Genomic DNA, 22,813 nt, shown 5'->3' with positions numbered 1-22,813 from the left:
TATGGCTCTGTAGATTATGAGGGTTTTTTTCATACTTCAGAAAAGGTAAGGATATTTAACTAGTTATGGTGGTTTTGCTGAATGTCATGCGAAAGTTATTACAAAAAGTTGCTTCAACTTAGAAACCCTTTGTTCAGCAGTACTCGAAATACCTTTCTATTTATTAATTAGTTTTCTCAAAAGGTAAAGCAGACAGATTGGGCAAGATTGGTATCTGATCATAGGTTAGGCTTCAAGAGTACTGGCAATCTGGATTCATATTTCTTTAGTTTAGAAGTGTGAAATTACTCAAATTTTCCACAACTGTAAGTTGAAAGTCCTATTTATTTAATTCAGCCCTATTTATTTAAAAACTTTTGATATATAATAAAATTTTTGTTTTAGAAGACATGCAATAAAAAATCTTATTTTGTTGGCAAGCCCTGAATGTGTAAATCCTAAATTAAATATCCAGATTTGATATGCAGCCAAAAAAAAGAAGATTTCATCTGTAAAAATATCCTGTATTCTACCCTTCTCAAGCATATAAATCATAACTCCAGAGAAAATTAGATATTTAAAATAGATCACAATTGATGTGAGAAAAGACTTGAAATTACAAATGTTGCACTGCCATCCACATAAGTATTTTATTTTAATTTAATTAAATCCTAAAATAGTGATCTCTGTATTTATATCAAAAGTTTATCTAAACAGACTGAAAATATATGGTCATGGTATACAAAAATAGAGTCTATGAATTTATGGAGAGTAATGATAAAGCTCATGAGTGAGGAAGCTGGAACACATGGAGAGAAAGATGTCCTCCCACTAGACAGTTAGGATTCAGATGCCCATTAAAATCTCAGCAGCACAAAGGGAACAACAAGAAGTGTTTTTCTTCCTCTTCTTTACTGTGATAGTTTGCAACAGCATGGAATATTCTGAAGTGTACATTATAGAATGAGTCATTCCCGTTGACAATTTTGGCCTGGACTCCCTTTTGATGGCTTCACCACTCAGTATTTCATTTAAGATCTACCCATAAAGAGTTTGATTCATGCATTCCGAGCTACCTGACCTTGGCTTCAAGCCATTACGTATCATGCTCTACCAGTACAATTAAACAGCAAATAAAAGAATCTTAGAAAAGTCAACATTAAAGGGAGCTCAGGAAAAAATGATGAGATTAATTAAAGGAAAAACTGTTTACAACAAAATATGACAAGAGAGATAAACAAAATGCTGATCATTAACAAGAGATTTATAAGAAAATTTGGCATATTTATAAAAATCCATAAAATAAAGGACTAAGCTATCTTTTCATCACCAGAGTAAAAGGGAAAGCAATCAAACTATGAATGCTACATGCTGTGGAATTAATTACCCACTTCTACCACCTTGTGGAGACACAATATTAAATAATATGACAGGTCTATGTAGGAGAGAAGAGCCATCAAGTGACTATATAATAGACTGACACCTGACAAACATGTTTTATGAGCTATTAAACCTTCCTGTGAAGAAGGGACTCTTCAGGTGTATCACCCTGAAATGTAATACAGACAGCTGTGGGATCTTTACGCTTATTAAGTGCTGTGGATCACTCGGCATACACTTTATTTTTCAATAATATTACCTTTGCAATTAAATAGAAGGATATTTTAAGGGAGTGTGGACACTAAATTCTCCCACAGGGAATGAAAAGTCTCAGCAGTCATCTTAGCATTGTGATTGTACCTGGAAGAGTAAACAGCTATGGACACAGATAATAGGATTGACTTTTGTTTATAAGATGTCAGCAGTCACAGAGAAAGTCCCGAATAAGGAATGAGAGGAGTTATCTCAAATGGAGGAGCATTTACTTAGCATGAGAGAGGTAGAAGAATCTCTGGCCACATTCTCCAGCATTTTTCCCCTACACTCAGCACCAGAGACGCTGCAGTTCTAATCCTCAGTTTTCAGCCCCAAAGAAAGACATTGAGGTTCTGGAGCATGGCCAGAGAAGGACGACAGAGCTGGTGTAGGGTCTGGAGAACATGTCCTACAAGGTGCAACCGAGGGAGCTAGGATTGTTTAGCCTGGAGAAAAGTAAGCTGAAAGGGGACCTTACTGCTCTCTACAAATACCTCCAGGGAGTCTGCAAAAAGCTGGGTTTGGCCTCTTCTTCCAGGTAACAAGCGACTGGACCAGTGGAAATGCCCTCAATTTGCACCAAGAGAAGTTTCGATCAGATATTGGGAAGTTTTTTCTCAGAGGATGAGTGGTCAAGGAAGAGATTGAGTTGACCATCCTCGGAGTGTTTGAAAGGCTTTTGGATGTGGTGGACTAGGCAGTGCTGGCTTAATGCTTGGACTCAATTATCTTGGAGGTCTTTTCCAAACTTAATGGTTCCACATCAGTGCAAAGTTTGATGCCCATATTAGCAACAGTAAAGACAACAAAGTTTTGTGTGATTTTGTGTTTTGAGAGCTTCTATTAATGAACTGGCTTCTGAGTTCTTCCCCTGAGCTTGTCCAATGACATTATGTAAGTATTAAAGCTCCGAAACTGAATCAGTGGAAAGAGCAGGGAAAGCTGATTTCCCTTATTTTTTTCTGCTGTCTTATGTCTAGTCCATTACCCAGCATAGGAAAAGACCTCATGAGCTTAATTCAAAGTTTCCTCCAGTACACACCATACTTCCATTAATCTTTTCTGAGGTCAGTCTTGATTGCCCCATTACACAGAAAACTGAGACTATATTACAATAGGAAGCAGTACTGATTTTAGGATGGGAAGTTGGAGAGTTTTATTTAGTTGGTTTTTAACATTGGACAAGATCTTGTGTGGTCTCAAGGAAGGAATGTGCCTTGGTGACAGGTGTGCTCCTGGAAAGCATCTGGAATGAACCCAATTCATGATACCTTAGAAAGCACCATGCTGTGGACCACAGCAGGGTGAGTGGAGACAGTCAGCCAAAATGCACTGCAGAAGGGCATTCTTAAGTGGAATAAAAGATGTAGGCAAGCCTCCAGATCAGTCTTCTGGATGCCAGGAAGTTTTCAACATCAGAGAAAGAATGTCATCACTACAGAGGCAGTTTCCACACAAAATTCAGGCTACCCCAAAATGCAAATACTCTAAAGATGTGAAAGCAAACTTGAATATGTTACTCTAAGCTTCTAAGTATCTCCAGAGTACTGGCGTTGCAGCCAGCAGTATGAGTTCTCATATCAGTCCCATTTCCATCCATTTTTAGTTCAGTTAACATATTTTTAAAACCTACAGGTATTTCTCAATACAGTTTTTTTCATGTTCTTTATTAAGATTTTGCTACTGATATTTTGCCAAAAGTATTTCATAAAGCAACTGCACAATATGTTCATACTCAGTATCTCTCACAAGAGACCTTCCCCCCGTGGCAGCTTTAATATGATTACGTCTTTTCTTAGATTAATTAATCTATCATCTAAGTCCAGCATCATTTGCATGATGAAAGTCCTTCATGCTATCTGATTATAATAGGTTATGAAAATATCCATCAAGGATTTAACCAGCAGGTAGTTACTGGTTTCGTAATGCCTTTTATTCTCTTTAGGGTCTGTTGGTTATGGTAGAAGAGCCTGATATTTTGAAATTACCTTCTTTCTGATTTTTTTGGTTGGTTGGTTGGTTTTGTTGGTTTGGGGTTTTTTGCTATTCCATGAAGTTTGCAAAAAGAATTCTTGAAAATCATAGTTTGTTCTTTTATGCCAAGCTTCCATCTCTGTATAGAATTCATATGAATAAAGGTCTATGTTTGACATCCTTCTGACAGTACATAGAAAACCCCTACAGCCATGTTAAAGGTCTGTGACTCAGTGAAACTGCAAGGCTAAATATTTAAGGCATTGAAACTGCAAGGCTAAATATTTAAGGCATTGATCACAGCACAAGCCCGCCTGAGTTCAAGAAACATTTGGACAATGCTCGCAGGCACATGGAGTGATTACTGGAGCTGTCCTGTGCAGGGCCAGGAGCTGGACTTGGATGATTCTTGTGGGTCTGTTCCAACTTCGGATATTCTGTGACTCAATGATTCTGTGATGTTAATCACACTGAGACTCCTTCAATTCCTTCACATTCTGGGGTTGGAAAACCATATGAATATCTCTGCATCTCTGCACCAGGAAGACAGTAGAAAACAATGTTAAAGAAGAAAACAGAAGGGGATATTTTATCCTTTAATAAGAAGCACTCATTAGATATAAATGTTTTGCATAACATGAGCTATTTATGAAATTCAGATGAAAGTCCATACTGACACAAATTGAGATGTATCTGTATCTCTCAATGTCAGAAGCCAATTTATTTCCCTAAAGCTGATATTCTACTTTGCTTAATGAGAATGCTCTTCTTGTGGATAACTGCAGACAAGCTGGGCCAATTTAAAAATTCTTTAATGTATATCTGTCTCAGTGAAAGCTTACTACAAGATTTACATAACGGAAACTATTGTAGAGACAGCTGATAAAGTATTAAATAATATTACACAACAAAATCACTTAGATCACATTAGGTAATTTCATTTTAACACAGAAATTCAAGGAAAAATTACATATATTCCTCAACCTGCAAATTTTACTACAATCACTAATTTCTATTTAGCATTTTTCTTAGCAATAAAAAGCTTTGAAATTGAATTTTTTACAATTATAGTAGATCAACTTTATTCTGCATTTGAATGGAATCTTTGCATTGGTGTAATTGACATTGTAGGAAATTTTGAGGAGACTAGAGGTTCTTTTAGATATCTCTTTCAATAATCAAATCCCAAAGATATGACTAATCTGACTAAATCAAAATCATTTTTTTTATTTCGTTTTTCATCAAGTATGCATAATGTAATGGCAACTATCCAGGAAATGAAAATGAAAATTTGTTTGGAGTATATCTCTGTAGAATAGATCTGTGAATAGCATCAGTTTTCCTAGGTAATGTGAAAAAGGGATTCTTATTGTAAACTGAAATTGGGAAGACACTTCAAAACCTGGTTATAAACAATTTGTTTAGCATGGGGAGATTTTTGCTATTCTTCCTGTTGGAAGTTGGCCTTAAAAACCAACTATATCCAGCCTTTATATATTGACTTAAAATTTAAGCAGCTGGTCTTAAAAAGATTAGAATGGATAGTTGTTCTGTTCCTATTTACTTTGTCTTTTGACCAATTAGTCCGGATGATTCCTGATACTTGTAGAAATAAAACTTGAGAACCAGCATCATAATAAGTTCCTTTTCTTAAGCAGCTGTGTGTTTCACCTGTTATGCTACTGTCTCAGGTGGCTTTTACAAATGAATGTCAACAAACCTGCAAGTCAACAGTCTATTGATGGCTATTTCATCAAAGACAGTGATTCAGGAGTGAGTAATTAAGGAATGGAACAGGCAGAGATCAAACAATCTACTTGCTTACCGACTAGTGGACCCCAGAACAGCAAAGCAATCACATGACACGAAGATCTCTGACCTGTATCTTCATGCAATATTTTAATTTTCTAAAAGTTTTCAGCCCTAAGCTCTTACACCTGAAAAAAGGGATTCTGGTCACCTGTATGATTTTAGCCTGGTGCTCATGAAAACAAGTTTTTAAGAGTGCTTTATCTTTTAACGCTACTAGATGTAAATTGGAGATAAATTTAAAATTGCCTGCTAAAACAGAAATGGCAAACGTGATATAAGCATTTTTTAAAAATGCAACCGCTCTGAAGTACATGACTCAAGTCCTGATGAAGTTTTGGTCATCAGTTCTTGCTAGTCCCAGCCCAGTAAGAAGTGTGAGTGGCTGAAAAAACTCCTATGTCCTACAGTCCAGTTCACAACTAACCATTATGCCATTCTGTGATGGCTGAAGAGACCAGTCAACAGCACAGAAATCATAGACAGCCCACAGAAATCATAAACTTCCTGAAGATTTGTGGCTTTTTTAGTGTGATAAACTCTATGGCAGTCTAAGCAATAACCGAAGGAATGTTTTAATACAAGTTCAGGGGCCACAGAATAACAGAATATGTTGAGTTGGAAGGAACCCACGAGGATCACAGAGTCCAACTCCTGCACAGCACCATCCCTATGTGCTTAAGAGTACTGAGACCTCAGATATTTAAAAAAAAAAAAAAAAAAAAAAAAAAAAACACAGAAAAGAGTAGAGATGTTGACCAAGTGGTTCCTCCTTGGGAACATACATGGCTGTAGTGGTGAGACTTCTAAGGTATTCAAGGTATGCCGCCTTTCATCTGACCTTACTAAAAAAGTTCAAGAGAGTAGTTTCCTCCTCATAATGTAAAAGACAATTTCTTTGATAGATGTTACACTTCTGTTTTAGAAATACCTACTCTTGCCTTCTGCCTCACAGTGAAACTTCCTCTAACTTTCCCAATGCAAGGAAAATGTTGGTTTCTTATTTGAAGCACTAAGTTACTTATATCTTTCCTCTGTGATAGGTAATTAAAGAAAATAGAGACTATTCCACACACTGCTAAAAGTTGTTGAACTGAAAAAGTGTTTAAAAGAATGTAATTAACTGCTTGAAATCTTGTACTGAGTCAGTAGGGAATTTTTCAGCTTTGATACATTAAATATTCATTCAAATTGAGCTTATTTTATTTTCTTTAATAGTTTTAGATAAGATGTGATAACAAATGGTTATTTAGAAAAATGTAAAATGAATTTAATAAAATGTTTGCATTTTTATTTTATTTTAGATGATATTTTACCCAATTCCACATGTCTCTAATCACATTACACAACCAGGCTCATTCCTTTTCTCAGGGTTATTTCAGCATACTATGAAGTGGTCTTATTTTTTCTCCAAAATAAACTTGTGGGGAAAAAAAAAATGAAATCCTGGGATACCAGAAGAAATCAAGCACGCATATTCAGCCTGATTGAAAACAGAATGAAATATCCAATTATTTACAATTTGCATTAAGCAATGCATCCTGTAGACTTTCTAGTGAAGTTAAGTGAGCTGAGATGATTTTTTCATTAGAACTGGGGAGTATTTTTGGATGACTCAGTGTACCATGACTACCCATTGGAGGGCAGAAGCCTGAGAAGTTTCTTTCTGAAGTAAGAGTGAAGTATTTCTCTGCTCAGGGTGTTCACAGCTCAATATTATTAATGTCTAGCAACACAATCCTGCAGAGTATGGATGAGGGGTTGGTAATGGAAATTTAAATTAATTTAGACTTTGAACACTGAGCTATTTTCCTTGCTCTATTGATAGATATATCATAGAGATGCTCGACAGGTCTCTTATATTTCATCACTATGGTCAGGATCTTGGTGAAGTCAGAATACACAAAACACAAAAGAGTTTATGTGCAGACACACATTGCTGCTGGGCACCAAAGAACAAAGGTGAGACCGTCTCCTGCACAAAGAACTGGCAATATAACTAAGATAAATTAAGATAGATAATACAATGAATTCTCAGTGTCATAAATACTCTTACTTATTGATTTCATCTCCAACTTTGTAAATTTGATTCATGATCCTAACCATGAAAATACAATTTTGTACGTCACTAGTAGCAGGATAACAATTTGGATAAAGGAGAGAGGAATATGAGTTGGATCCCCAATGCATCTTACAACCGGGGAAGCTAACATAGAAAAAAAAAAGTAATTAAATGTAGATTGTTTTGTCATACCGTAGAGATAGTTTAAAAAATTAACAAAGTTTTCTTGTAAAGCCATTCTTACAAAGTGAATTTTCCTCAGCCTTTCAAAACATTGAGCTTTTAAGCAGTAAAGCTGTTTTTAAGGGTCATTACACTAGCTTCTGGGCATGTGACAGACTTCACTGCCACCATGAAAAGAAATAAACACAGATCACCAAGGTTTAGATGCTGACGTACAACATGTCCTTGGCAAAATCAACATTCAAAGTAAAAGCTAACTGCTGTAACCCAGCTTTTCTTGGAGTACTCCATAGTTCCAATATCAGTGTAGTACGTTTTTTTGCATTAATGCACACAGCTATTCAAAAGCAACAGTGCCTCCAAGCAGGTTTTTGACACAGTTGAATTTGGTTTAGTAATGTACAGCAGAATAAAATGATGTATTACAACAATTTATTTAACTTTTTTAAATGAAGTAACTCACTGAGTGAAACTCTCTTTCAAACCTTTGCAAGCTTTTTTATTTGAGTGAGGTGGGAGTATGCTCTTCAGCTGAACAGAGCCCTGCATGACTCAACTCTGCTTGCACAAATTGTCAGATACAGAATTATGTGTCTTGTTTGCATTATCATGCACAGGGATGTTTACCACTTCATACTTGTTTTCACTAAAAAACCTAATATACATAATATCAGCTGTGCTACCAACAAATTTATCACCAAAAACTACAGTTAAGACAAAACTAACACACAATATTTAAACTCTGTGTTTTTATATATTTACATTTTCTAGCAAGATGTTTTTGAAACATTTTGTGCAAGTTAGATGTAAATGAGCAATAAAAGTCTTCTTGTTCTTGTGAAGAAATATCTCCTACGACACATGCATTTTCTCAATTGTGAAAACATTTGCTTACTGAGAACAGCTCACATTTGCCAGCTTCTGTAAGATTATAGATTACCCACATCAAGCCAAACCCCGGACTCTAATTCACTGGGCTACACTTTTCATTTACAGTAGTAAAAATCTAGGGAAATTCCTTTATAGAAATTTACTCTGATGACAGCTTTACAGTGCTTTGCTGTGAAAAAGATTTTCAAACCTTTCAAGCCTCTCTTCTAATCCCATTTCCAAAGCATTGCTGAGATTCTGTTGCCCTTAGAGAAAAAGGAGTATAAAATTATAGCAAATTGTAGGGATTCCACATAAAAATATTAAGCACACTTATCCCAAAAGGTTGTGTGAAGCAAATGGAGTTAGAATGACTTACCTAGAAGATCCCATTATTGACTAATTTATTTTGCATTATGCTGGGCAAAATGAAATACCACACTTTATTGATTTGTCTGTCTCTTTTTTTAAGGAAGACAAGCTGGCATTTTTTCACAAGCAACCTGAAGTGGTTTGGCCAGCAATCTAAGTGCAACATGAAATGGTTTTTCATACCTAGACCCAGTTAAATATTTGAATTTTATGCGGAAGATTTAGAAAGCAAAAAGATCTTGAGCTGTTGGCATGTGATGACAAAGTATTAGCACCAAGCAGAAAGCAAAATCCTGGTTTAAAGGGAAGTCAGTGGTTTACACTAGTTGTAATGGGCCAAGTCCCTCCATCCTGACTGTAATTGACATCCCAGGCCTGCCCCAGGTTCCTGTGGTCCTGACACTACTTGGCATTTGTGGTAGACAAAGAGAGGACAGACTGGGACAGTACCATGACCACATCACGGCCCATTCAGTACACCAGGGACCACAGCACAAGAGAGACTATCATGGCCAAATTCTCCATTTTGGGGCAGCTCTCTGCAATGGGCTCTAAAGCCCATTTTCATGTCTCTTCAGTTCTGACTGTAGTTTTAAGCACCAGTTGGGCTGGTGGCTGATTTAACTAGGTTTCAATGAAGACTGCAGAGTTAAGTCTAGATTGCAGGGGCAGTCTGGTTACAGTCAGCCCACAGGTGCCAAAAGCATTCCCTAGTTGCCAGTGAAGAGAAGAGAAAGATCAGCCTGCTGGAGAACTGCAGGTGTTTGTTGTCACTGTGAATTTTCAGGAAAGCTCTGAGGATTTGAAATGTCAACACACATCCTTCCTCCATATTCTTCTTTTTTCTGTTGAGCAAACTCTTAGATTTCTTAAATAGTAAGGTTTTGTACCAAGAGGGAAGGTCAGTGATGCAATTTGAGCACTGCAGGCATTTGCCATTTAAGGGGAAAGAGCAGAAATTAGAACATGGCAGAAACAGAGACATAAAAAAGTCAGATTATCACAAGGACAGGACAGACGCACTGAAATGACAAAACCAGCTGTAGAGGGCAACTGTCACCCTTGCAAATATGAGTAAAGAAAAAGCAGGAAAGATTGGCAGGGTACGGAGGAATTAGGGGAACTTTGAGGCTAATACAGAAAGCAAAAGACAAGAAAGCTGAGAGCTTCTTGTCCCTACTCTTTAGTTCAGAAAAAAATAAAAAGAGAAAAATAATGGTATGACATTTATATGTGTGTGTTTGTTTACATTTAAACAAATTCACATAGACAATACCCTGCACAATCAAATCCTGGTCTGGGCTGCCACAATTTTATCCTGGCTTTTGAATTTTTCCACACACAGGTCCTAAGAGAAAACAAACTTTCTTCTGACAGTTTTTATGACCTGCTGTTAGCTTAACTGTAGGAATTATTAGTTCAGATCAATTGATCTTATATTAAATATGTTATTTAGCAATAACAGCTTTTCTTTCTTCCAAATTTCTTTCTCCTCCTGTACTCCCAGCTCTTTGTGTATATGTACACAGGTAAATATCCCATATTGTCTATCTTTTATCTGGCTAAACAGGCAAATTTCTACTCAGGCTTGTCTCAAAAGACTGACCTTATTCACCTTGAGGGCTTCCTGCTATTCCCATTTGAGGTTATCTCTTCTGAACTCAAACTTCTGAACACTTTCAAATTAGGGGCTTTGTTAGATCCCTGCGACACAAGTGAGTTTCCCTGACATTACTCCTATGTGATCAGTTCAAAGTGAGAGTAATAGAAAACTTTTTATTAAACTGTGGCTGTAAAAACTGCCTCTTGGGTCTCAGTCTAGGGCTTCAGCCCAGGTAGTTATGCCAAATGCACAGTTATGATCTCACCGTGCCCAAGAAGTACCCACAGATATTCATGACAAGCCACGGGCATAAAAAAAAAAAAAAAAAAGTGAGAATTTAGTCAGACAAGCAGCAACTGCTTTAGCTGTGAAGAACCGTCTCATAATGTCTATAATCCATACTTTCAGAGTGAGATCAGCACACATTTGTAGGCAGTTTAGTGGCAGCTTATCTTGTAGCATAGGACAAGTCGTTCCTCTTTTGGCTTACATTTTGAGATATTTTATTGTGAGTCATCAGCTGGGACGTAATATAAGACTGAACAACTATATTTTATAATCATTTGCACATTATTCCCATCTCCTGAAGGTTTAAAATTATGTCTGTTCCCCAAAGGGGGGGGCGGGGGGGAAGAGAGCCAATGAATGGAGTATGTGAATCAGGGGTCAGAAGTATACATTACAACTAGTAGATCTCTAATTGTGTGTGAAGATTCTCCTTGGAAGAAGTGACTCAGAGCAGGCTTCTGGTTTAGTTCACATGAAAACTAGTGAGTGAGGCTTCTTAACAAAATTTCCTTTGTTCCTCACATCTAGAAAAGAGTCAGAAAAATGATGGGTGCAGAAGTCGCTTCTGAAAATGATTGTTAGGATCAAATCTAGTTTTACAGAACAGTAAATGAATTAAATCCAATTGAGTTATGTGACTAAAGACCTGTAACAAATTAACTGACTAAGATCTCAGACAAGCAGAAATATGAGCAGTTCCAAGAAATTTTGAAGAAAGAGAAGGATGGGCAAAAGGATGATTCAGGCAATTAGTTAATTGAAACCTGTGTTTGTGGCTGCTGTAGAGTGTACATATTACAGACTCTGTATTTTACATTGTTCACATTTAAGTTGGCTTGTGACGGTGGTCACAGGGGGTCTTAGGATGAGGGAAGACACGTGGATCTGACTCCATGTTACAGAAGGCTTGATTTATTATTTTATGATATATATCATATTAAAACTACACGAAAAGAATAGAAGGAAAAGTTTCATCTCAGAAGGCTAGCTAAGCTAAGAATAGAAAAAAAAAAAAGAATGATGACAAAGGCAGCTGCCTCAGACTCTCTGTCTGTGATTGGCCATTAATTCCAAACATCCACATGAGACCAATCACAGATGCACCTGTTGCATTCCACAGCAGCAGATAACCATTGTTTACATTCTGTCCCTGAGGCCTCTCAGCTTCTCAGGAGGAAAAAATCTTAAGGAAAGATTTTTTAATGAAAAGACGTCTGCGACATTGGCTGATCATTTTTGCTAAGTGTTTTCCTTCTTTCATATTAATTTGGCTGTGATTTCCTGATTAAGTGCAAAAAAGCTCCCCCCTTATTGAAGGTGTTTTGGTAAAAGGATTCAAGCAAGTGCTTGAGAAAGCTGGGCTGAGAGAAGAATGGTAGAAGGAGTAAGGGACATGTAGGGTGACTTTAATTGTTATCAGGCATTTCTGACATTTTTAAGACCAGAGATGTATGTAAGATAATTAATAAAATGTTTAATTATTCTTCTTGATTAAAAAAGTTTGATTCTAATTTTAATCAGAAACAGAAGATAATTTTGTACTCTTGCTTCACTGAGCTTTCATGACTTCAAGCTCAGAGACAAATAGAAAATACTCAATGTATTCAAGTGAAAAATGTCTACTTCCAATGCATGAATTTTCCTGAGACTTCAATAGTTTTAAATTTTAATATGGGAAGGATTTTTATCACTTTGAGGACCACTTCTATGGCACTTTTAATGTTACATCATATAAAGACTGTCTTCATAAGGAAATTGGCCAGCAGAACTCTAGTGAGAAAAGTATATACACAGCTATGGTGATGTATGTCCCTTTGCAGGCACTTTCAGCATGAGTACCAGTGCTTTTCTCAGTATAGTTCAACACTTTACCAAGTATTAATGAAATTCTGCTGGCCTTGCTGTTGCAATACAGTAATACCTCTGGAGTTGTGCTGCCAATGTGTCCTTAAAAATAAGACCAAAATACTTCTACGTATTTGGTGATGCAGTGTCACTGGGGAGCCCTGATTTTGGCATGACTTGTACTAATCTACAATACAGAAATCAGTATAATGAAACTAATGAAGCCACTCTACATACAGGATCCCAACGACTCTCCTGTTACTTCCTTTATATTTGTAAGCCATTTTTGTTATGTATGTTTAAATATAGACGCTTAGAAAACCAAACTGTGCTGAAAGTAATTAGCATCTTCATGGACTAAAATAACTTAGCAGCAGAATAATCCATACTTCAGTCAGATGGTTTGCTTAAAAACCTCTCAATAAGAAATGATGCAAGATGTGATACAAAAGTATGTATTCATAGCAATAACAAAAATTACCACGATTTTCAAACAATAAGCGTGAAGTTACAGTGGATGCTGGTGGAGGCAAATAATAAATATATGGATTAAGTCAGAGGAAAACAGTCGAAATACAGTTTGAGAATGTCTGAAAGAGGAAGTAGAAATGCATAAAATGGACAGAAGGAAAAGAATAATTGATTGAGTTACTGAAGCAAAAGGAGAAGTGATAGTTCTGGACTTAGGAAGAATGGAAGTTGTCTCCTGCTGGGAGCCACTGAAAGAGAGCAGAAGTGGGAACTTTACTACAAATAGAAATGGAATTCATATGACAGTTCTTTGGGCAACAAGAAACAGAAATTAATTTCTGCTCTGAAAAAAAAAAAAAAAAAACATGGAGAAGTTTGAATAAACCAGGGGTAAAAAAGCAGGGCAAAAGGCTATTGATAAGGTCAGCAAAGGATGTAAAGTGTCACAGAAGAAGCAACTGAAGAAGGGAATCATGTAAGTAATGCTCATTCTTGGAAAAGGCTAATTAACTCCAGAAATTGGATCAAACTACACTTGCTTCTTCAATAAAGTTGACACAACTGTGGCATTACTTCCTAGAACTGAAGAAACAATAGAAAAAACAAGTTGTCCCTCACTGACAGATTCTGATTGTCCTGTAGAAATTAACAACCATGTAAATTAGCTAAAATTTGGGCAGTCTCAGTAACATCCTTTGAATCTGCTAATTATTTGTGCTGTTCATGGCAAGTGTACTCCATTGGGTGCAATTATGATTGTTTATTGAATAATTGCTGTCCTTGTCAAATGTTTTCTTGAATATTTGCCTGCACTGTATAACATTTTTACTGAGTAACTGTCTGCTGTGGATAATAGCTTCACTCAGTAATTGCCTACTCTGAATAATGTTTTCACTGAATCATTTCTCATTCAATGTAATGTTTTACTGCATGATTTTCTTTTCTGAGTCATGTTAATGTAAGTTAGTTGCTGAATTACATATTAAGTTACAGTTGGATCAAATCCAAGTTTGTCTAAGTGCAGTGCATTTTGATAATTTCAAAGCCTGTGGTGGTGATGGTGGTATTTCCCTTTTACATAAGGTAGAAAGGGGTAGCAGTTGGAATTTCATATTAGAGAGGCTGGAGACAAGAGAAGGAGGTTGGCCTCCAAAGAAAGAGGGGGAAGAAAAGAGCAAAAGTGGGAAAAAAGAGTAAGATCTTACGGGAGGTAATTGAACTTTGAGAAAGGAATTCTAGGAGATAGGTGAAACAGACAAAAGGAAAAAATGAAGACAGACTGTAAATGAGTAGGCTAAGAACTAACCCGAGGGAACAGTAAAAGGGAGAATTAAATGAAAGTAATACATACCAATGATGCAGACATAATGGTCAACCTGATGTTCTCTCACTTGGCCTCTGCACTAGAGTAACCTTATAAAATTAGCAGTTAATACTTTGCAGTGGAGAGAAGAACAAAGGTGTTAAACACATCCTAAGGTACAAATGCCAGTGTTCTCATTGCAAGGTTCATTCCTCCCTTTTTCTTTACTCAGCCTTGGACTCTACTTCTGCAACATAAAGAAACTGGACTGCAAAACAATTGGACTCCTGTGGAAATAATTAACCTGCTGAGGAAATTTTCTCTCAGCTTGGGAACACTGGGCTCTGACTTGCTTCTGCTCGTGTTGGTGGTCAGACTGGAGCCAAACAAGAAGAGAAGTTAACATCTGAATATCCCTCCACCTAGGCCAATGTGTGCTTACAGGAAACTTCTTAAATTCTACTAACTTGTTACACTTAATGTGCTTGCCCATTTATTCCCTTCTTTGCCTGATAATTTTTCAATAGATTAAAGTGGACTGAATCAGCTTCTATAAATATGTTATTCTTTCCTGCTCTTTTCAAAGAGTGGAAGACTATTCCCTTCTTATATATAAACATGCCTTATTATGGTCCTTATTAGTTGGGATCTATTCCTACTATAGGCCAATTGACATTACACGATCTTACATGAGATCAAAAATAACTTTGTTAATTTCCTGCTCTGAACTTCCGTTTTACATATGCTTTTGTAAATGAAATCTACTTCTTTCTTTGTTTCTTTGTCAGGGATGATATTGCTTTGCTTAGTTTTCTGATGTCTTAAAGCTACATTGTAAAATCACACGAAGAAATAACTAATATCTGAACGTCATTTTGACAAACAGTCTAATAATTATTTTCTTCTTTAGTTTCCATGTCTACACACTTTTATTATGAATGTTCTGTAAACACTTTCACACAAGAGAATACTTCCATTGTATTGCAGAATTTAATGATGATATCTGTATAAAACACTGAGAATTGGAGGTACCCAGGATTTCCAGTTCTTCCTCCATTGTTGTCGTATTGCTTTATAAATCACTTCCATAACCCATATGAAAAGAGAACAATGGCAATGTGTCTGATGACAAAGGAGTTGAATTGATATTAGAACTCCTGCCTATTTCTACCTAATTCACATTTTACAGCATGAACTCAACCTGCTTATTATTTTTGAATTACATTAATAATTTGTGAAAGAAGGTCTAACAAGACAAGCTCTGAGAGCTTTGAAAGAGTAAGGTTTAAGACAGAATATCCAATAGGTATCTCAGCATTTCCTACTTAACTATATGAGAACACCTGGAGCTGTATTCAATAAAGGAAATTACATCAGTCTTCTGTGCATTTGTCTTCTGTGCCAAGGGGCACAAGAAACCTTCTGAAATATACATTATGAAGTTGATTATGATTTTGGTCTTCCTTAAGAAGGCCAAAGCTGTTGGATAGACATCAGTAAATAAAAGAAAAAATTGTGCAAATTTCCTTGAGTTTTCTCTGCTTCAATCTCTTTGGGATACCTCACTGGAAGTCAATCAGGTCTGCATGCAGAGCTTTCAACTGAATATTTCTTTGTGTTACATAATTTTTTAATAAATAATGATAGCCATTGAACATTACCTTTATAAGCTGTGACTTAATAGAAAATCTGAATGTTTAAAAACTTGTCATTTAAAATCATGATAAAACTTGAACATGACAGATCATGAACTTGACCAGAGTTCTGTGGTGGGTGGACACAACATGACCACCAGGGAGCTCTATCTCTCCCCTCCCCAAATTGCATAGGGGAAAGAAAAAAAGATGGAAAATTACTCATAGGTTGAGATAAGGATATTTACTGAAGCACAGTGTTCCTTATGCCACAGTGGCCTCAATAAAATAGTGAAAATTGATGAACAGTGCTTGTCCAGCAAGGTTTGATCTCCACAGAGGAATAACATTAAACTAACATTGTACATTTTTGAAAGGCAAGAACAGAAATAGAAAATGCCAGAATATTCCTTAAAATACAAATAGTTCTCTACCTCTCACCTAATCCCGTCATCTACTATGAAGTGAGGACATTAAATGAACTTTCTGCACTGTTGAAAGGCAAGAATGGAAACAGAAATTCTAGAATGCTCCTTCAGATCTCCTACAAGTTCCTGGCCTTCATGCCACACCCACATAACAGTTCCTACTGGAGTAATTCAATGCATAATTTTTTTTCTCCCAAAAATAGTTTTTCATTCTGCTCTGAAAGTAGATCCTTTGGGGGATAGCCACCACTTCAACCTTGAATTATAAAAAGAAAGGAAAATTTCTACATTTAGCCTAATTAAGTATATTTTCAGAGCACTAAATAACTTCAAAGGTTATGTTTAGGACACAGAGGCACTGTGTATGTAATGATTCTAAGGGCATAGGACAGAAGAGTCATCACCTCTGCCTTGGACACAAAGGCTTTACTTGTAGTTCAGGAAGTCCTTGACACAAAGCCATTGCAGACTAGAAAGTAATCCCAGACCAAGAACCCCTGTATGGGTTTCTCAGCTCCTGTTTGCCTAAATTGTATTTGACTTGATTTAACTAGTCTGGCTAAACATTTCAGTCCTTCTTGTAGGACCAGAAAAGGACCACATTACCACATTTCTTGGCTAATTCCTGCCATAGGAATTGGTTTCAAGTATATGCTAGATATGTTTAATTTGCACTTGTACAGGTAGTCTAAGTGTCCTGGATCTATACAAATCAACTGTTCACAGACCTTCTTCTCTGTTTGTTTGTTGTTTGGTTTTTTTTAATTTAAATTTTAATAGCTGTTGGATACCTACATTGCATCCTGTAGAATAAAGAGCAATTTAAAGGATGCTACAGAGCACTGTTTGATGCTTTCTTCCTTCATTTTGCTTTCTTCTTTTGTATTCAAGCTTTCAATGTCTGGCTAATGAACAAGACTTTTCCAAAGGCGTTGGTACCAAAGACTTGAATTCCAGTCTTTGGAGTCTACAGAAAGTCTAAGTACTTTCCTCTCCTTCCCTTCCATTCTGTAGAGTCTTCTCTGTTTCCCTGAAGATACAGGTATGGTGCAATCAGCTTTTCTCCCACATGATTTCAGTGTGCTTTGCTTGTGGTTAGAATTTGCATATGAGTGAACAAAATAAGAAAACTTGGCAGTGATAGGATAGGCACATATTCAAACTTCAGATCTTCAGTTAGGTTTTTGAACTTGCAGATGCCTTAAGTTACTTATGAAAATAGGTTCCAATTGGGACTTGGGATGTGTCCCATGACACAAGTGACCGTATGGATAATTAATGCACAATGTGGCAATGACACTTTTGGGAAATTGTTTGCAAAACACCTGTTTGTTGACAGACAGTGTTGATTGAAATGCTTAGTGTGTTCACTTAAAATCATCTTGCAGTGGAGCTTCAAGAATAGGTAAAGAATAAGCAGGAGTGCCAGGTGATCTATAGCTATGGCATTGGCAGATATGGTAAAATGCTCAGTTGCACAGCCACTCATCCAGGCCATGGCTGAATTCAACTTTTCATACCCCTAAAGAGAAGAAAAGAGCCAAAAAAGGGAGGGCTTTGTAGCCTTGGCCATCATTTCTTCTCTGATACCATGGCTTCGGGAGTTATTTTCACAGTTGTTTTGAAATATGCTCTTTCTAAAATTATCTGGCCCTCAGAAGTTCCTTTCTGATAAAAATAGATGGCAACGATTGTCAGTGGGCAAGTTCTGACTTTTATCACCATCTGTTAAATTAAAACAAAAACAAAAAGGAGCCCTGCAGAGAAGCTTTTTTGTTTGGAGATTCAAGACCAGTTTTCTCACCAGCCTTGGAGCCTGCTGTGCTGCTCTAATAGTACAAGGAAACCATGGAGCTAGTGAATCCAGCTGGCAAAGGATTTTTCAATCTAAGGAAATTTCTTACTGGCTGTCAGCCAGTGTACACAGAGCAGAAGGCAGCACTGGACAGAGAATGGTAGAGTCACAAAGGGTTTTGGTATCCTGTGGCATTTCCGATTTGTAGTGCAAGACGGTCTGAAATGCTCTGCCAAAGAAAAGAGTGCCCTGGATCTAAGGCAGCCCATCAGGATTGCTGGAGGGGAGCTGGGCCAAGTGCTTGATGATGTTTGGTTGGAACACCATCAAGATTGCACCATTTCATTTCAAGTTTGATAAATCAACTTGATAAGTCTACTGAGAGCAAGTTATGCTTGACTGTTGCCAAATACACTAAATGTAGAACTTCCTCTTCCTTCAGCAGAGTGGGAGTGGGGAGTCACATTGTAATTTGGTCTTTTGAGCAGAGTTATCTTTTACACAGAGTTATTAGGAAAGTTCCTGTGAAACCTTAGTTGAAATGCTCACTGTCCATTGACAGTGTCTTACTAATAGGTCTATTTAAGGTTAAGACTTTCCATGAGGTATTACCTTTGTCTCAGTCAAGACCTTCTCCTTTTTATCCATCAACTTGGACGCATATATGGAATTCATTAGTTTCACAACCTCGTCCACAATCTGTCCTCAAGGGAAATGTCTCCACTTCAGAGAAGACAGATTCAGCAGCAGATGGTTAAGTGTTATTGCCATCCAGCAAAATCACAGCCATGCAACCCCCCTGAGAACTGACAGCTGAACCAAGGATCTTTCCTGGGATACAGCTGACCTCTCTATTGACATGTCTGTAGCAGTAACCAGCTTTCCCGTGTATTCATATAATCCCTAGCTTGATCAGATCCTGATCCTGCCTGGAAAATCTCTAATCCCATTAGTAATATGTTGTGGGAGTAATTTGAAATTATATGGATTCAATTAAGGGGGGAAATAGTATAGACTTCTGACTCCACATATCTACCCACATGTTCTAGGTAGAAAATTAACGAGTGTTAGTTTCTCCCACAAAAATTTAGTATCAATCAAATCAAAATTTTCTCTATGGCTCCTTACTGTTCATCAGTAAGAAAATGTGCTGGTATTACACTACTACTTGAGGATAAAACATATTGCAAATGGTCATCACTTTAGTATAATTCACAATAATGATGTTTCCTTGGTAAAGAAGATCTGCATTTAAATATGTGTGAGTTTGTGCCTCCTAAGGATATATTTAAGTCTGAGCAGTCTCAAACAACTGAAGTAGTTATCAAACTGACTACATGACCATTTTTCTTAAAGATTAAAATGTCATATTGATGATGATTACTGTAATCTCATTTTAAGTACCTCATAAAATGCTTGAGAGGTTTGAAGCAATCTTGACTTCAGAAGTTTTCTTCTAATTACAAGCTCTGTATACAATTTGGCAAAGATGATCTACTGTTGTTTCGCTCTGCCTGGAGAAGAGCAATGTAAAGCAAGAAGGGCAAAGGAGAAACATTCACAGGCAGACCTGGATTCAGAAACAGAGCAACAATATTCATCTTTCACAGAATCTGAATATGAATAAGGGTAAAATCCTCCACTTTTCTGGACAGCTCTTCCAAGATCGGTGGTCCAAGTCCCTTCTAAAGTTGTCTGAGATTCCCTCAACTTATTCACTCACTTCAGTGAAACATAATTGAGTAGAATTCACTGGCCAGCATCCTGCCAGACATGGTGATTGACATCATTTTTTCTTAGACTATCTGTGTTAGCAAACTGCTGGTCCATGACAGTTACCACTGCTTTTCCCTTATCCTTTAATTTCTACAAGATAAGAGGCTGTTCATGTAAGTGGGTCAATTTTCCTTGATGGGCAGAAACTCAGGGAATGTGCATGGCCTGAAGAACATAACCTAGCAGAGGCTAAGCAGCACAGAGGAAAGTTCACCCTGGTCTTTGCATATAAGTAATGTACCAGTAAAGAGTTTTTGGACTTCTTCTTACATGCTTAAATTCAGAGAAGTTCAATTCAAATTGTACATTTTCCAATTTCTTCTTCATCCCCTGCCCACAACAAGACGGCCATTTGGTGATATGGAAGTCCCCTTTCGGATTCAGTAAAATGGAGTATGTGATAAGACATGTGATAACATTCCCTAGATAAAGGAATAACACTGATTTAGAATAGTGTGGCTGTTTAATTCTATTAAAAGAATAAGTCTGAGTTCCTTCTGCCAGCTTCCATTTTCAATGCTTTTAATAAAAAAATTTAGGCTTGTGCTGTCAGTCTCCAAATCAGTTTTGCTACATCTATTCTTCTTCCAAACTTTCCATGTTTTTTTCCTGTTTTACTTTGGGGGAGTGGGGGATATCTTATCTCATAACAGCATTTTAATCTTCTAATTCCCAGATTATGAATTCTTCCTGTTCTGGAAATATTTGGGAAAAAAAAAAAAAAAGCATCTCATGGAGATTGATAAACAAAAAATAATAGGACTATGGGTTTGATAAAAAATGTTTATTCTAGACATGCTAGACCTTATAGCTTTTATTACTCTCAACTTAAACACTTCCTTTTTAGTTCTGCTATTAAACTTGATCCTTTTCAAATTAAAGCTTGCTTTCAAATATGAGTAGGGGGAGTTTTTTTTATTTTCAGTGATCAGACTGTGTATGATTTACTTGTGCTTTTTCTAAAACAGATGTTTTGGGGCAGACAGCAGATTTACAGACAGCAGATCATATGAAGAAAGTCCAGATATGGGTGGCATAGTTTCCAAATCCTTTTGATTTATGATGGGATAAAATTTTAGACTGCCTTGTTTTAGGATGAACTGTGGTTCTATCATAGCACAGAGGCATAGATTCAGCTAACTGCAACTTTTCAAGTGTGATGATTTTAACTTTACTTGTCCTAAATTAATTGAGAAAAAAAGAGAACCAGTTGGAATTATTATAAACATTGAAAATGGCATTCCTTTTATTCAGTTAGCTATTGAGTTGGTCTGTTCAGTCCAAACTTATCTTGTTCCAGATTGTGGCTATTATGTCTCGTTCCTCCCACCACACACCACTGAAGACCCCAGCTCCACAACCCCACTGAGGTACCAGGGGCTGCTGCTGGATGCCCCCAGAGCCATCCTGTCTCCAGGCAAAGCCAGTCCTGGAACCACAACCTTCCCTTACAGAGCAGCTGCTCAAGCCCTGGCTGAACCGCTGTGTCTCCAGTGATACAGTTTACTGCTGCAGTTTTACTGATAGCATTCCCATATTTGGTGTCCCAAATCTGGGTGCACTACTTCAAATGCAGTTTAACTAATCTGGAAAGATGTGGAAAATTTCAGGCATAAAGATAAAAAGCAGGAGAGAATGAGGGAATGTCAGTCTGTTCCTTTATCTGATTACAATAATTCAATTGCAATTACTAATTACAATAATTTATAATAATTCCAATCAATAATTGTATTGATTACAATACCATTATTAGTATAGTTATTGCTGCACTCGCACCCTACTACAACTGCAATCAGTTGCTACATTCATCTTAGAACAATGCCTTGATCAAGAGGCTACCATATTAGGACCAGAGAAAAAGTAATTTAAAAATCCCTTCAAAATATTTCTCAGGAGTAAATAGAAGTTGTTGAAGTGTTATGATTTGAAATGTTGACCCTTTTCTTTCCTATCTTGTGTCAGATTTTCAAAGATGACCTTGTGAGGGTCATCTCTGCCATAAAAAGTAAGCTTTGCAGCTAGACAGGTTGTGTTCATCTTTCTTTAGAGCATTGCATGGTCTCCGGGCTTGATGTCAAATCTGTGGAATTCTTGCACTGCTCCTTTAATAAAAACAACAATTATTTTGTCTGATGGAACTCTAAATTCATGTAATGTATTTAAATTGTAAATAAACTGAATTCTGTTTTGACATTGTGCACTGTAAAAAATTTGGTTTGCTGTACATTTTGCCTGATTGATGGCTTGAGAAAACTTTTTTGACATTTTGAGGAGTTTACTCTTTTATACATACAGCTTTATCATTTGGGAAAAAAAAACCCCAAAACCAACAACAACAACAACAAAAACAACGAAGAAAAAGCCAAGGTCATAAACGTCTCTCTAAAATCAATAAAAGCAGAAGGAATAAATTATTCTCGACCTTCATTCATGCTAACATGATTCTGTTTTCTAAATAAAAAAGTTTTAAGTGTCATTAGAATCCTGGCATGAAAGCTGCAGCGTCATTGACAGTATTAGAATAATATAGAAAAGCTGAGACGTAAATTGCAGGATATTTATTCAGCTTCTGGAATTTTCCATTCAAGAACCAGATTTAGAGTTTTAACTGCTGCTGGGAAACCCCCTTAGTGCAAGCTCTCTCCATGGCTTCAATATGACCCTACTTGTTGCTACCTTTTTAACTCTCATTAATGGAAAGTTACATTACAACTCCCATTACAACTCTTCTAAACAACAATTTTTTTAAAGCAGTAAGATCTCATGAACACAGTATCTTGAAAGAC

The sequence above is a fragment of the Zonotrichia albicollis genome, chromosome 1 (assembly GCF_047830755.1).
Source record: "Zonotrichia albicollis isolate bZonAlb1 chromosome 1, bZonAlb1.hap1, whole genome shotgun sequence".
NCBI lineage: Eukaryota > Metazoa > Chordata > Aves > Passeriformes > Passerellidae > Zonotrichia > Zonotrichia albicollis.
Note: the sequence above shows the minus strand (reverse complement) of the source record.